Source organism: Schistocerca piceifrons, chromosome X, assembly GCF_021461385.2.
Source record: "Schistocerca piceifrons isolate TAMUIC-IGC-003096 chromosome X, iqSchPice1.1, whole genome shotgun sequence".
Lineage (NCBI taxonomy): Eukaryota > Metazoa > Arthropoda > Insecta > Orthoptera > Acrididae > Schistocerca > Schistocerca piceifrons.
Window position 1 is genome coordinate 364,576,192 of NC_060149.1, and position 15,900 is coordinate 364,592,091.

Sequence of the window (15,900 nt, forward strand, 5' to 3'; positions counted from 1 at the left end):
AGCAACACTTCAAACTTATTTTTAACATTCACCATAAAGCTGTCAGATGAAGATTTAAGCCTGTTCCTTCCGTTGCCTGTTGCTACTTCCTACCTCTCTTTACCCTTCTCCTTCCTTAACCTATGAAAATCTTTCCTAGCCTTGTCTAATTGAGCCTAAAGGGCAGCAATTTTGCACTCCTGTTCCTCTACCTTCCTATCTCTACCACATATCCTGCACAACCACTGAACAGCCTCGTTTAATTTCCCATTTCTCTCGCCACTACGATAATGCACAAGGGTAAAGCTACAGCTCAAATCAGAGCCCAGACATGAAAATTATATAGAAGTCAGATACTTTTCGCTCATAACAAATATAATACCTTAATAGGAGATTGTCATCATGAAAGCTGTGTTTGGACCAAAGATACAGAATACCGTAGGGAGACAACATCGTGACGATAGTGGAGCAAATTACACAACAATCCGCCATGTTTTATGTTGTCAAAACAAAAGGGAGTGGTATGGAATAGTAGAAGATAATGTGTAAATTGACTGCGATTGACGACTGTGGTACTAATATTAGAACTCCAACAACAAGCAAAAAGGGTTAAAGAGATTCGGTACCAAATTCTTAGAAAATGACCTCTTAGATAAGAAAGAAAAGACAAAATGACCATTCAAATTTGAGAAAGTGTTTTCATTATATGAGGGTTGGGTTCTTTGGGGAAGGAGACCAGACAGCGAGGTCATCGGTCTCAGCGGATTAGGGAAGGACGGGGAAGGAAGTCGGCCGTGCCCTTTCAAAGGAACCATCCCGGCATTTGCCTGGAGCGATTTAGGGAAATCACGGAGAACCTAAATCAGGATGGCTGAACGCGGGATTGAACCATCGTCCTCCCGAATGCGAGTCCAGTGTCCAACCATTTCATTATATGACATATAGTGTAGAGATATTAGTGCCTATATCCTGATTTTCTGAATGATGAATAGTATATGTCCCACCCATGGAATTATGAAACACAATTGGGATATTATGGTTGGGAGGGAAGTCTACACGAATGGGGCAACAAAGATATTGAACCATTCATTGGGCAGCAAAGCAATATTTCATCAACCAGAGATGAGGAATGGGATATGCCACTGCATAATCTCTCAGGGTAACTACTTGATACTGGCAGACCGTCCACGTTGGAGTTATATATTCCACGTGTTCAGCTAAAAATGGATTTTTTAACGAAATTTTCATTATGTAGGATAGCAAATGATCCTACATCTCAATGGTGTACATCATTTGCATCTATCAACAGAAGTATGCAAAAAACATTTTTTTCGATGACTTTTTAAATTATATACTCCATACCCTCACTTAAAAACGTATTTTTTGATGACATTCATGTTATATATATTGTAAATGAATCTGTATCATAACAAGAAACGTGAAATAATTATTTATTAGTAAATCATTTCTCTTCCATTGTAATTTTTCTCCTAGATCACATCTATTTCACAACATGCAGTCCACTACCTAATGCACCCATGCATTAGAATCTTGAATAAATAATGTTCATTAAGGCATTAACGCAGTAAGTCTAGCAACTAGTCTCAGGAATAGGAAATTGTATGCCTCTTTGTTAAGCAATAATTATTTATTACATAACTGCCTTAAATAGCTCTTTTACAATTTTCAGAAATATAGCAACAGAAATAAGATGTATTGGTACTATAGTTGAATACACCTGCATTCACTGACGTTTTCAAGTTATTATGTCATACATGATAAGGTATCACTATCAAATAACGTATGCATGTTGTGCAGTGCACCATACATATTTTCATTTACGTACTTCCAAACATTTTAATCAAAGGCTAGTTGCACACTCATTTTTTCGAAACTAAACCAATTAGCCATCAGTTATTCTTCAAGTTAAGTGCATGGTTTCACCATATACTATGCCTGTACTGCTGACTAAGTATTGGTGTTAAGACTTTAGATAATTCTTCCATGTTTCCCTGGAACTGAAACCTGTCCCTTGAAATATGGTCCCAAGCACCTATCCAAACCACTCCGTATACAGAAAAGTCCTAATCATTTAATATGTGAACCGCAGATAGACTGCATTTGGAAAATGCACTTGTTTGTTATTCATTCTCATAACCTCTTCTACTTCCATTTTAGCAAGTGCAGTTTGAAATGCCTCAAAAACCACACATTTTGTTTCAACGTGCTATGAATACTAAGATTTTGAGATAATAGACAGCTTATATATGCTTACTCTGAGACCACTAGTGGAGATGCTGATAGATTCCAGCCACATAACATCAATGGCAATAGCAGTCAGTGGTACAGTGCTGAAACCACAAAGTGTTATGATGTTGGAGAATGAGCTCCCAAATGATGTAACTTTCTCCCTATTCACACTGTTCGAAATGGGTTCATTCCTTTTTTGGATGTTGATGCTATAAGGTGCTGTGACCGAGTGTGTACGTTTCTGCCTTGATAATGTATAGTTAGAGGCACTCTGCTACTCAAAGGCAGTGCCACACTTTTTTGTTTTGTTTTGTTTTTGTTTCATGTTAACAAGTGGTATTACAGCACCACTGCTATAAGCTACTACTGTGATGTAAACAGGTAAGCAGATATTCATTTGTTTTTTGAAAGTACTATAAATACAACTATACAATTCAAGAGTCACATAAACTTTATGATGAATTATTCACAGAATGAACTGGTTTGGCACTAATTCAGAAGTATTGGACTTGGTGCAATAGAATTCAGGGGTGGTGGCTTGTGGTTGATGCATGTCATGATTCAGGCATGAAGCAGTTGAGTCATTAAGACTGCTGCAGCTCCACTTCTCTGCTTCATCAATGGTGTTATGACTCTAATCCCTCTGCTCGGCTGGGACACATGATAACTACTCCAGTGCCTTGGAGATATTACTTACCATTCGTCATTTTATGCAGACATCGAATTATTGTCAGTTATTAAATGCAAAACACACACATAAACCACGTTGTATAGAATTCTATGTACCTAACACTTATAGTGATGAGTATTAATGGTTTCAGTCATGCTGCAAGGCAGTTACCACGCATTGATCTGTCAAAATAGAGTTTTCATTTCTAGCCCTGCCCTCACACTTTCCTTCTCCCTGTTTCCTCTCTGCGTAAACATAGTATTTACGTAATCAATGGCAACGTGCTGTGCAGCCAATGACCCTAACCAGTATGACTTTGCCGCAGGGGATGCGTACTCACTAGATATACTGAGTACACGTCCGGGATATCATTATTTTGTGGTGTTGTGCATGAAGTCTGTGATATATATTACAGATGTAATTTTCACAAAAAATCATTGCAGTTCATTGTTTGACAACAAGATTTAATTTACTCAGATGTATTTTAACATAAAATACATTACATTTCTATGATTATATTCCATCATGTGAGAAATCTCACGAGCACTGATCAAACCGCCACCATTCCAACAATTTCACATTTAAATCAATAGTCATCAGTTCATATTTGTCGACACACATTTTCTTTTGGGGTGCTGGAAGTGCAGGGCATCCCTCGTCCACAGTACATGCATCATATTTCGGTAACAAGTCCTTCGCCCACTTCCCTTTCTCCAAGCCCTTTATGAAGACACTTGACTTGGCTGAAACAACTGAGGATATCTCTTTCAGTTCCATCTCCAATGGCACACCAGCTAAGTCCATATTATGCTGGCGATGACCTTCCGTTAATCCTTTTCCAGAATTTACATCCAGTTCATAGTAGAGCGTTTCAATTCCAAAATGAAATCACCAAAAGCAATTATGTTACTACAGGCATCACCCGACAACTGAAATGCAAGTTCATGTGCAACAAATCGATGACCTATAGTGCGGAATCCTTAACAGTCAAAGAGTGCGCCATATTTGGCTCTACTCCAGAGTTTTGTACACTTTACAGATGCGCCTGAAACATTGCGGTGAGCACTCTCACACTACACAAAGCTCTCTTCCTCAGAATTAGAAGTTTTGTATTCATTCTTAACTTCAGTAAGATGTCCAGCAGATTACTGATCAGTTGCCGTCAACTTTCAGATTAACACTGATGCTGCTGCTATTAACGCTCAGACTGAATGTGCATTTACACCTCTGCACTTTGTGGCTAGTTGCTGTGAGGCTGTGCTTGCCCACACGCAAGTAGAGGCACATGACTTCTAGTTTGGGTAGACTCCCAGTATGGGTAGATCTGCATCTGCACACGGTGGCTTGTGTGCAAAATTCAGAGACATGGCTGAGATTGCTTCAGAGCATGTGCCTCCTTGTCTCCTTGTACAACAACCACATGCGTCTAGTGTGCACAGTTGAGTTATAGCTGGAAGAATGGGTACATCTAAATTCTGTGCAGGAGCAGACCCACAGGAACCGCAGTCGAGGAAATACCTCTTACTCCCTATTGGCTTATAAAACCAGTGGCACGCTTTCCTCCACCATTGGCATCCCCAAGTCAAGCATCTTGAATTATAACATCTCTAATCAACATTTTCAATTGCAAGTGCTGAAGAAAGAACAGTTTTGTAGGAAATAATATTATTTATTTACACTAAAAAGCCAAAGAAACTGGTAAACCTGCCTAATATCGTGTAAGACCCCCGCGAGCAAGCAGGAATGCCGGAACACGACATGGTATGGACTCGACTAATGTCTGAAGTAGTTGTGGAGAGAACAGACACCATGAATCCTGTAGGGTTGTCCATAAATCGGTAAGAGTACGAGGAGGTGAGTATGTCTTCTGAACAGAACGATGCAAGGCATCCCAGATATGTTCAATAATGTTCATGTCTGGGGAGTTTGGTAGCCAGCGGAAGTGTTTAAACACAGAAGAGAGTTCCTGAAGCGGCTCAAGCCGCTCTGTAGAAATTCTGGATGATGGGGTGTCGCATTGTCGTGCTGGAATTACCCAAGTCTGTCAGAATGCACAATAGACATGAACGGGTGCAGGTGATCAGACAGGATGCTTACGTACGTGGCACCTGTCAGAGTCGTATCTAGATGTATCAGGAGTCCCAAATCACTTCAACTGCACACGCCCCACACCATTACAGAGCCTCCACCAGCTTGAACAGTCCCCTGCTGACATGCATGGTCCATATATTCATTAGGTTGTCTCCATATCCGTACACATCCATCAGCTGGATCCAATCTGAAACGAGTCTCAGCCGACCAGGCAACATGTTTCCAGTCATCGACGGTCCACTGTCCGTGCTGATGGGCCCAGGCAAGGCGTAAAGTTTTTTTGTCGTGCAGTCATCAAGGACACACGACTGGGCCTTCAGCTCCAGAATCCCATATCGATGAAGTTTCGTTGAATGGTTTGCATGCTGACACTTGTTGATGGCCCATAATTGAAATCTGCAGCAATCTGGGGAAGGGTTCCACTTCTGTCACGTTGAACGATTCTCTTCAGTCATCGTTGGTCCCATTCTTGCAGGATGTTTTTCTGGCCTGAGCGATGTCGGAGATTTGATATTTTACCGGATTCCTGATATTCATTGTAGACTTGTGAAATGGTCGTACGGGAAACTCCCCACTTCATCGCTAACTCAGAGATGTTGTGTTGCATCGCTCATGTTCCGACTATAACACCACTTTCAAACTCATTTAAATCCTGATAACCTGTCATTGTAGCAGCAGTAACCGATCTAACAAATTGCGCCAGACACTTGTTGTCTTATATACCCATTCCCAACTTCGGTGCCGTATTCTGTCTGTTTACATGTCTCTGTATTTGAACATGCATGCCTACACCAGTTTCTTTGGCGCTTCAGTGTACATACACTGGCATAAATCTACATGCTATCCTGTAATATTTTTGTCGCAAATAATTGCCTTCTATATACAACAAACTTGGTTTGTATGCATTTATTTACCTACATAGGTGATGGAAAACTATTCTCAATTACTACAAACACAGACAGTATCTCCCACTTGATAAAATCCATCTCTGCATATATAAGCAATCTTTTGTTTCCAACAAATATTTTCATTGTAAATAACTTTGAAAAATGTGTTGTTAATGATAAACTGTGAGCTAATTTTTATATATCAATGTTATCATACGTAAAAGCCTCTAATCCTTTTTTCAATATGAAATTTATAGCTTACAGGGTAGTGTATAGAGAAATAAGAATGATAAAATTTTTGTAGAACATTTATACATAAGTGTCACATACAATTATTCATTTTTTTGCAGTTTTGTCCAAATAACTGTTATCTACTCTGAGGTGACATAAGTCACGGGATAGCGATATGCACATATACTGATGGCGGTAGTATTGTGTACACAAAGTATACCGAGCGAGGTGGCGCAGTGGTTAGCACACTGGACTCGCATTCGGGAGGACGACGGTTCAATCCCGTCTCCGGCCATCCTGATTTAGGTTTTCCGTGATTTCCCTAAATCGTTTCAGGCAAATGCCGGAATGGTTCCTTTGAAAGGGCACGGCCGATTTCCTTCCCACTCCTTCCCTAACCCGAGCTTGCGCTCCGTCTCTAATGACCTCGTGGTCGACGGGACGTTAAACACTAGCCACCACCACCACCACACAAGGTATGAAAGGACAGAGCATTGACAGAGCTGTAATTTGCACTCAGGTGATTCATGTGAAAATTTTTCCAATGTGATTATGGCCACATGATGCGAATTAACAGACTAAGAATGTGGAATGGTAGTTGGAGCTAGGCGCAGGGGACATACTATTTCGGAAACCATTAGGGAATTCAGTATTCCGCAATCCACAGTGTCAAGAGAGTGCAAAGGATACTATTTTTCAGGCATTACGTATCAGCCTTTAACATTTTTTAAATGTTCGGATAATAAGTTGCCGTCTCTTTATCTAAGAATAGATGATGAATGCAGCTAGCCGCTATCTCTGTGTAATGTCTTGTCTGTATAGACGTGTATCTGTTGCCTTTAAGATCACTTCCCCTTACACATAAATCTATACAGTAAAGTAAGGCCCTCCCCGTTTTTGGCTGATCCGTGATAAGACAGGCGAAAAATTAGACTAATGGAGGATTATTAGTATTATCTCTATTTTCATTCGCTCTCTCTCTTTCTCTCCTTTATCTATGTACAGTTTTTAATATAATATTTCATTGCGTGAAATCAGCCAAATAGGATCTTTGGTGGAGTCCTTCGTCTTGGTAATCAGCGACTGGCTTGCTGTGAGAGATCTTTGCATTTATTATTACTGTTAAACACTGCAGTCAGTCGGGAGAATCAATCGTTTGGACAACTTGTTCCTTTTACGGAAGATTGCGGATTCCAGATGTGTACGAAGCCTTTTTGGACGATTTAACACAGACTCACTGGTTGCAGGCTCTCTTCGACACAGCTGAAACTTCCCCACTAATTACAGGGCCAACGTGATCATCATATGATTCAGAAAAAACTCATTCGTTCATTCACTCCAGAACAAAAAAGTCACAAACCTTATTTATGAAGGAAATTGTGTATTAAATCCATCTCCATTACATGTCCAGATCTTCGATGATTCCACGCCTTAATTATTTTCCGTTTACAGTCTCTTTCTCTTCAAACAAACCGCTAGCGGCACAAATGTTAATTGGCTCGCTTTAGCGAGAAGAAAAGCAGAATATGTATCTCTCAGAATCACGTCAATCCATCAACAGATACTCCAGAAGCTGACCTAGTTACCCTCTAACAACCATGGAGAATGCATATATGCATCTCTGTTACTTCAAAGAATAAACGCACTAGCTGTCGCCGCATATATTACGAGAAAATCAAATCAGATAACTTTTCCAAAGTGAATGAATGTGGATGGTTTGATTGAAAATGATTAATTGGTGCGTGGTAGAGGGTATTTTCTGTGGGGACATTACAAGCCCAGACAACGGTGGGTCTGATGGCTTTCACTTAATGACTGAGAGCAGCAATGTTTGCACAGAGTTGTCAGCGCTAACAGACCAGCAGCCGTGTGTGAAATAACCACAGAAATCAATGTAGGACATAAATCGAAAGTATCAACTAGAACACTGTGCAATGGCTACAGATTACCGACTTGAGTGCCTTTTTTACCAGCACAACATCGTCTGCACCACCTCTCTTGCGCTCGTGACCATACCGGTTGGACCCTAGTAGACTGAAAAACAACCGAGCGCGGTGGCGCAGTGTTTAGACACTGGACTCGCATACGGGAAGACGACTGTTCAATCCCTCGTCCGGCCATCCTGATTTAGGTTTTCCGTGATTTCCCTAAATCGCTCCAGGCCAATGCCGTGATGGTTCCTTTGAAAGGGCACGGCCGACTTCCTTCCCCGTCCTTTCCTAATCCGATGAGACCGATGACCTCGCTGTCTGGTCTCCTTCCCCAAAACAACCCAACCCCAACTGAAAAACAGTGGCCTGGTAGATGAGTCCAGATTTCAGTTGGTAAGAATATAAGGACACTAGTGGCCCAGTCTGTCTGTCACAATGACTAAAACATTGCACAAGTTGTTTAAATTCATCACAATGGGATGTTTAATTTACAAACATCAAGAAAAGTTTTGCAGCGCCTTGGTTCTGAGAGTTCCGGAACCTGTACAGAAAATAGGAATAGAGATCAACATAAACATCATTTCCGCCCTTTTTATTGCTGATGAAAACCACACATTGCGTGTTGTACCACCATACAGCGATACCTTCAGAGGTGGTGGTCCAGATTTCTGTACACACCGGTACCTCTAATACCCAGTAGCACGTCCTCCTGCATTGATGCCTGCCTGCATTCGTTGTGGCACATTATCCACAAGCTCATCAAGGCACTGCTGGTCCAAGTTGTGCCACTCCTCAACGACGATTTGGTGTAGATCCCTCAAAGTGGGTGGTGAATCACGTTGTCCATAAACAGCACTTTTCAAACTATCCCAGCTATGTTCGATAGGGTTCATGTCTGGAGAACACGCTGGCCACTCTAGCCGAGCGACGTCGTTATCCTGAAGGAAGTCATTCACAAGATGTGCACCATGTGGGGGGGGGGGGCGAATTGTCGTCCATGAAGACGAATGTCTCGCCAATATGCTGCCAATATGGTTGCACTATCAGTCAGAGAATGGCATTCACGTATCGCACAGCCAGTACGGCACCTTCCATGACCACCAGCGGCATATGTTGGCCCCACTTAATGCCACCCCCAAACTGCAGGGAACCTCCACCTTGCTGCACTCGCTGTGTATAAGGTGTTCAGCCTGACCGGGTTGTGTCCAAACATGTCTCCGACGATTGTCTGATTGAAGGCATATGCGACACTCATCGGTGAAGAGAGGGTGACGCCAATTATGAGGGGTCCATGTGGTATGTTGTTGGGCCCATCTGTACCACGCACAGTTTGAGTCGTAACACAGCGTCCTATGGCTGCAGGAAAAGAATCATTCAACATGGTGGCATTGCTTCAGGGTTCCTCCGAGCCATAATCCATAGTTAGCGGTCATCCAGTGCAGTAGTAGCCCCTGGGCGGCCTGAGCGAGGCATGTTATCGACAGTTCCTGTCTCTCTGTATCTCCCCCACGTCTGAACAACATCGTTTTGGCCTTGTTGAGTGCCCTTCCTGGCACAAAGTAACAAAGCGGACGCAATCGAACCGTGGTATTGACCATCTAGGCATGATTGAAGTACAGACAACATGAGCTGTGTGCCTCCTTCCTGGTCAAATGACTGGAACTGATTGGCTGTTGGAGCTCCTCCATCTAATAGGCGCTGCTAATGCATGGTTGTTTACATCTTTAGCCGGGTTTAGTGACATCTCTGAACAGTCAGAGGGACTGTGTCTGTGATATAGTATCCACAGTCAATGTCTATCGTCAGGAGTTCTGGGAACCGGGGTGATGCAAAACGTTTTTTTGATGTATGTGTATGATTGCACCCTCAGATTTTAACTTAAGCACTGGCTCTCCACACATATTGACAATTAGCTCATGCACTGGCTCTCCACACATATCGACAATTGAAGTCTCACCCTGTAACATACTGATGTTAATATGAGTATGTGACTGGTTATTTTCAGTTATGTTTCACTCTATGAACTCTATCATACTACACAGATAGTCGGAATTGTACCATATATACTGCAGCCTTGTACGAAGACATTGAATGTTGTCTGTTTAAATTACAACATCAAAGTTACTTTAGGGTGGTGAGCATACATTGACATGTTTATACCACATTGGTGAATAGCAGTAGTCTTCTAGCACTTAGGTGAGACTCAAATTATGGCCACAGCTATTGTACAACATGGTCTAATGACAACAGGTCTGATAGTTCAGGAAGACATCTCTAGTGACTATTGCTAAGGCTGTGGTGGTTCAGCCAGTAGCACACCACAGAACGCCTGATTGTCCTCATCCAGCATTGGATCGTATTCTGTAACATTAATAAAACTTAAGTATAACAAAACACACATACATAATAACAATAATTACATATGGAAAATGGTAATGAAGTCCCTTGTTTCTTGACAGAGCATAGGGGAACGATGTGGGAGACTTGCACTGCCATACTAGGCAATGTCCTAGTGGACGTGGTTTGTCATTGCGTTCCTCTGACCGTAATGGGGATTAATGATGATGATGAAGATGACACAACAACACCCAGTCGTCTTGAGGCAGGCGAAAATCCCTGACCCCACCGAGAATCAAACCCAGCATCCTGTGCTCGGGAAGCGAGAACGCTACCAATTGACTACGAGTGGCCAACAATTATACATGGATGGACAAAATACTTACTGATAGCCATCATCTCATTCTGCCCACCTGCTCGATGCAGGCATTTCATACTAGTTAGCTGGCTGGTGTGGCCGAGCGGTTCTAGGCACTTCAGTCTGGAGCCGTGCGACTGCTACAGTCACAGGTTAGTTAGGTTTAAATAGTGCTAAGTTCTTGGGGACTGATGACCTCAGTTGTTTAGTCTCATAGTGCTCAGAGCCATTTGAACCATTTTTGAACATACCATTTATCTCACTACAAAGTGGAGATTCAAATGACAGCCCACCTGCATTTGAACTATAAAGATTAAAATTAATCGAAGGGTGGGGGGTCGAGCTGGCACACCATTGGTGCGCTGGGCCCGCTATCGATTGGCCAAGGGTATCATGATGTCAACACAACAAGGTAATGTCACTGGTCACAGTAAGGGGGGGGGGGGGGGTAATTCCTGCGTTTTCTGTGTATTGTGACATTTATGTGTGATGCTTGCAATGTGTGTAAGGTGCTGTATTATTGTGAAAGCACTAATGAATGTCATATATCTATTGACAAAATGCAAAATATGTTTATGGCTGTTCCTGTAGAGAATCTTGGTTGGCTATAAGCACTGTGCTAGCACAGTGACAGTCATTGCATATTTTATGTGATTCAAGCTCATATTAATGGGAGATCACATTTAGCTTTTGCAGTTTGTGGTAAGCATTTGTAAATATCACACATATTAGTTACCATAATGTACAATGAAGCTCCTGGTAACGTAGCCAGTTATTCTTAGCCATCAAACTTACAAGTAAAATGTGCGCAAGTTATTCTCGTGATGCCACAATTGAAGGCTTCACCATCTCACAATTTCTCTACAATACAGCAGACCCACGATTGGTGGTGGCAGTGGCAGCAAATTGTTTATATTAGGTACGACAGTTGTGGTAATTTACTTAGATGGAACCTCATGGGTATTAATTAGAGTGCTCTCGCGATGTGCAGGGGTACAAGAGCGGGGTGGGGGGGGGGGGCACAGGGGGCAGAGAGTGTGGGGTGCAAGGATGGGAGGCGTGTGGGGATTTGTGGCATGTGGGATGGGGTGGCCTTCACAGGACAGTGACATATTGATTTCTTGGCCTTGGTGCAATTGTCTGGATGTGACAATATTAGAATTCTAGGAATGGTCACGCTGATCTCAGCGATTTGGGCAAGAACGCCCACTGTCCTCCTACTCACAGCATCCGCCATGTATTCAGTCGCAGCCGGACCCCAAGAATCACTGTGAGTCGTAAGAGGGGTCAGTAATTCTAAGACACTCTGAACGTAATCTTTACGTTCTCTTGGTAGTCTATCGGTGTTTAGTCGTTGTGGAATCGAAGCCGAGGGACGTTTTGTGGGAGTAACCTTCAGTGCAGGTAACGTACAGAGTTTTTTGTACCTTGCGTGATTCAAAAGTCTAAGCACATAAAGTCCCGTGTTTGGATCAAGGTAGGCATATGTCGGACCGTAAAGGGGAATGCAAGATGAGGAGGATTCAACAAGAGGTCAAGGCGAGGGCAACACGTTGATGCAACTTAAGTCCAGTGATCGTCAGCAAGAGCAGCACATTGATACGCTCCAGGATATTGTCCCTGGCCGACACTAAAATTTCGTCCAATTTCTAGCTTGGCATCTCCTGGAAGCCAAACCACCTGTGTCAGTCGCCACAAGGAAGTTATTGCAGCACAGGAGAATGAACAAGCGCCTACGTCTGCAAGCAAAGCATAATGACGTCATGGAAGCCGAGAGATACTGTCACACTAGTGACAAAGAAGAGTGTCGTAAAGAAGGCTAGATACAACACAATACGTATTCCAGCGCCGAAGCAGCAGAAAAAGACCTATGAAAGGTGGAGTTGCTAAAGTCTGAAACTAGAAGAGCTGACAGCGAAGGAAAACCAGGACACATGATGGCATAGCCTTACCACTGCTGCAAAGCTCACGGGAAACGCCAACATAAATAACCCACCCTTCTTAACAAATGTCAGGTTACTGACTCTGATTGCCGACTACCCTTTGCGAAGTCTCGGTCCATGCGACAGATGCAACTACGCAGTGAGAGGAGAGGCTTTGGAGGTGGACCCTCAGTACGCCTAGCTGTCTTAGACCGTCTACAGAACCATGAATCTGGCTGGAAGGACGCTGCTGCACCCAGCTGCACTGCCAACTTCTGAGGCAGAGGCTGGTATCACCCTGCAGGTCTGCTGAAGGCTTGACCTGTGCGACCTGGATGCTGTCCGTCTTCCACCTTCAAGAGGGGAAGCACTGCCGCTGCTCATCCTGTTCTTGTGACAGACACTGATGCTGCCGGTTTCTCCTGACCCCTGTGAGACAGCGAGTACTTCAGATGGACCTGTGGCGAGGAGCCCGAGTGCAAATCTTCAGCGTCATCGAGAGCATTTCAGAGGTCGATGTGTAGAGCTGGAGGCTGCCAGAGGGCATGGGTTGATGACCGCCCTGTGACGCAACAGTTGCCAACCGACACTTCACTGCACTGACGGTACTGCAAGTTGAGCACACACTGACCTTCCACTGCTGGCGAGGCGCTGCTCCACCAGCCCTCCTGAGGTGCAATGCTTTGGAATTCAGTCCTGTATTACCACCTAATAAGTGTGTTATTGTCAATGATGTTTTCTTGGCTCCGGCCGGTGTGGCCGAGCGGTTCTAGACGCTTCAGTCTGGAACCGCGCGACCGCTACGGTCGCAGGTTCGAATCCTGCCTCGGGCATGGATCTGTGTGATGTCCTTAGGTTAGTTAGGTTTAAGTAGTTCTAAGTTCTAGGGGACTGATGACCTCAGATGTTAAGTCCCAGAGTGCTCAGAGCCATTTGAACCATTTTATTTTTGTTTTCTTGGCGCCCTCTATTGTAACTAGGTGTTCAACACTGCACCCCGCCCAGCTCTCTCCTGACAACTGTAGGAGACGGTGGCTGGACTTCTAACAACCCTACTACTACAAACGTCAAACTTTAATAATGATTGTGGTGTTGCTCACGCTGCTAAATACTGCATTTTCGGGCAACAGCAAAGTTATCATGCGGCAGGTGTCATTAGAGCACAGTTAATAAAGTCATGTAATGTAATAATGAATAAACTAGGCACTCATCTTTTCGTGTTTCCCACGCTGGTCTCGTTGTAAAATCATGGCTCGATCGTCGAAAGTCTAGGTGGTGATGATTCCAAGCTCGGATGCAAAGAGGTCTAGGTTTTATTCTGCGATATTCAAAAGTTTTATAGATGCGTTTCACAAACCATTCTTGAGGATTAAACCTTTGAAAGTTAGCACAATGGTGATGTAAAAAAAATAATCAGCACTCCGAATTTAAGTTACACTTCTTTTTTATTGTTTTGTTGCAATATCACGTAACACACAAAACATCACTTCACAATACAAAACATACTTGAAAACATCTTCCTCACTGTTAAAGTTCACATTTTATAAGCTGACTACGTTATGCGTCTTTCCAACATGACGTCCAAGACTTGACTTTCTCAAGGTCCGACTCTCTAACAAACTAATAATCGCTTACGCGCCCAAAAATCAGAGTTACAAGTACGTCAAAGATCATAGTGACAAAAGAAAGAATACACATAAGAATAATATTATTGCAATATAAACATATCGATGTATCAAGGAACCTCTACATTAATGAAATCAAATCTGAATGTTGTCTCAGAAATATGTCAACTACTTTACAGAAACACAGTAGAATATTGCTGGTATCGAGAGGTTCAGGTGAGGTGCCGTAATGGTTACGTAATTCAAGTACCATTACGGACTCCTGTAACATAATAAAAGTGGTTTGGCTGACGTTTTAGGTGCGAAGTGAAGTGTATCTAATCTTCTGAACTGCTATACCATGAAGGCGGCAGGCAACAAACGTTAAACTGGCATGAAGTGTAATACATGGTTTGATATCCAAATGATTAGCGTTTCAGTGCAACTGTACAAACAAAGTAGGAGTAACGCCATCCACATGTTGTATATAAGGAAAGATGACAAAGCCGGATTTTTATTAAGAAATCTATAGATGGTGTGTAATGTGACGCTGCACCAGTAACATAAGTGATATCAGTGGAATGGTGTATGCATCAGGCGGTTATCTGAAGTCAACAAGTAAGATGAGTCAATGTGGAAACGTGACAGAATGGCAAGAAGAAACTATTGCGTTTGGGCATGCCCCTGGCGGTACTGTGAATGAATTTACTCGTTTTTTGGTGGAATAACGCAGACTGTCCAACACATTTACGAGGAAATGTGTGCCACACACCATGACAACGATGGTTGTAAAAAGGTTCTTACTGACAAGGATAGTAGACGAATGTCACTCTTTGTCACTGTCAATCTACAGGGTGTTTCAAAAATGACCGGTATATTTGAAACGGCAATAAAAACTAAACGAGCAGCGATAGAAATACACCGTTTGTAGCAATATGCTTGGGACAACAGTACATTTTCAGGCGGACAAACTTTCGAAATTACAGTAGTTACAATTTTCAACAACAGATGGCGCTGCAAGTGATGTGAAAGATATAGAAGACAACGCAGTCTGTGGGTGCGCCATTCTGTACGTCGTCTTTCTGCTGTAAGCGTGTGCTGTTCACAACGTGCCAGTGTGCTGTAGACAACATGGTTTATTCCTTAGAACAGAGGATTTTTCTGGTGTTGGAATTCCACCGCCTAGAACACAGTGTTGTTGCAACAAGACAAAGTTTTCAACGGAGGTTTAATGTAACCAAAGGACCGAAAAGCGATACAATAAAGGATCTGTTTGAAAAATTTCAACGGACTGGGAACGTGACGGATGAACGTGCTGGAAAGGTAGGGCGACCGCGTACGGCAACCACAGAGGGCAACGCGCAGCTAGTGCAGCAGGTGATCCAACAGCGGCCTCGGGTTTCCGTTCGCCGTGTTGCAGCTGTGGTCCAAATGACGCCGACGTCCACGTATCGTCTCATGCGCCAGAGTTTACACCTCTATCCATACAAAATTCAAACGCGGCAACCCCTCAGCGCCGCTACCATTGCTGCACGAGAGACATTCGCTAACGATATAGTGCACAGGATTGATGACGGCGATATGCATGTTGGCAGCATTTGGTTTACTGACGAAGCTTATTTTTACCTGGACGGCTTCGT

General features: G+C 43.1%; 1 protein-coding gene across 1 annotated transcript in view; it reads right to left on the reverse strand.

Moving 5' to 3' along the window:
* Positions 1–15,900, reverse strand: part of LOC124722358 (protein tyrosine phosphatase domain-containing protein 1-like) — a 338,645-nt gene that overhangs the window by 221,420 nt on the left and 101,325 nt on the right. The gene's annotated exons all lie outside the window — the stretch shown is intronic.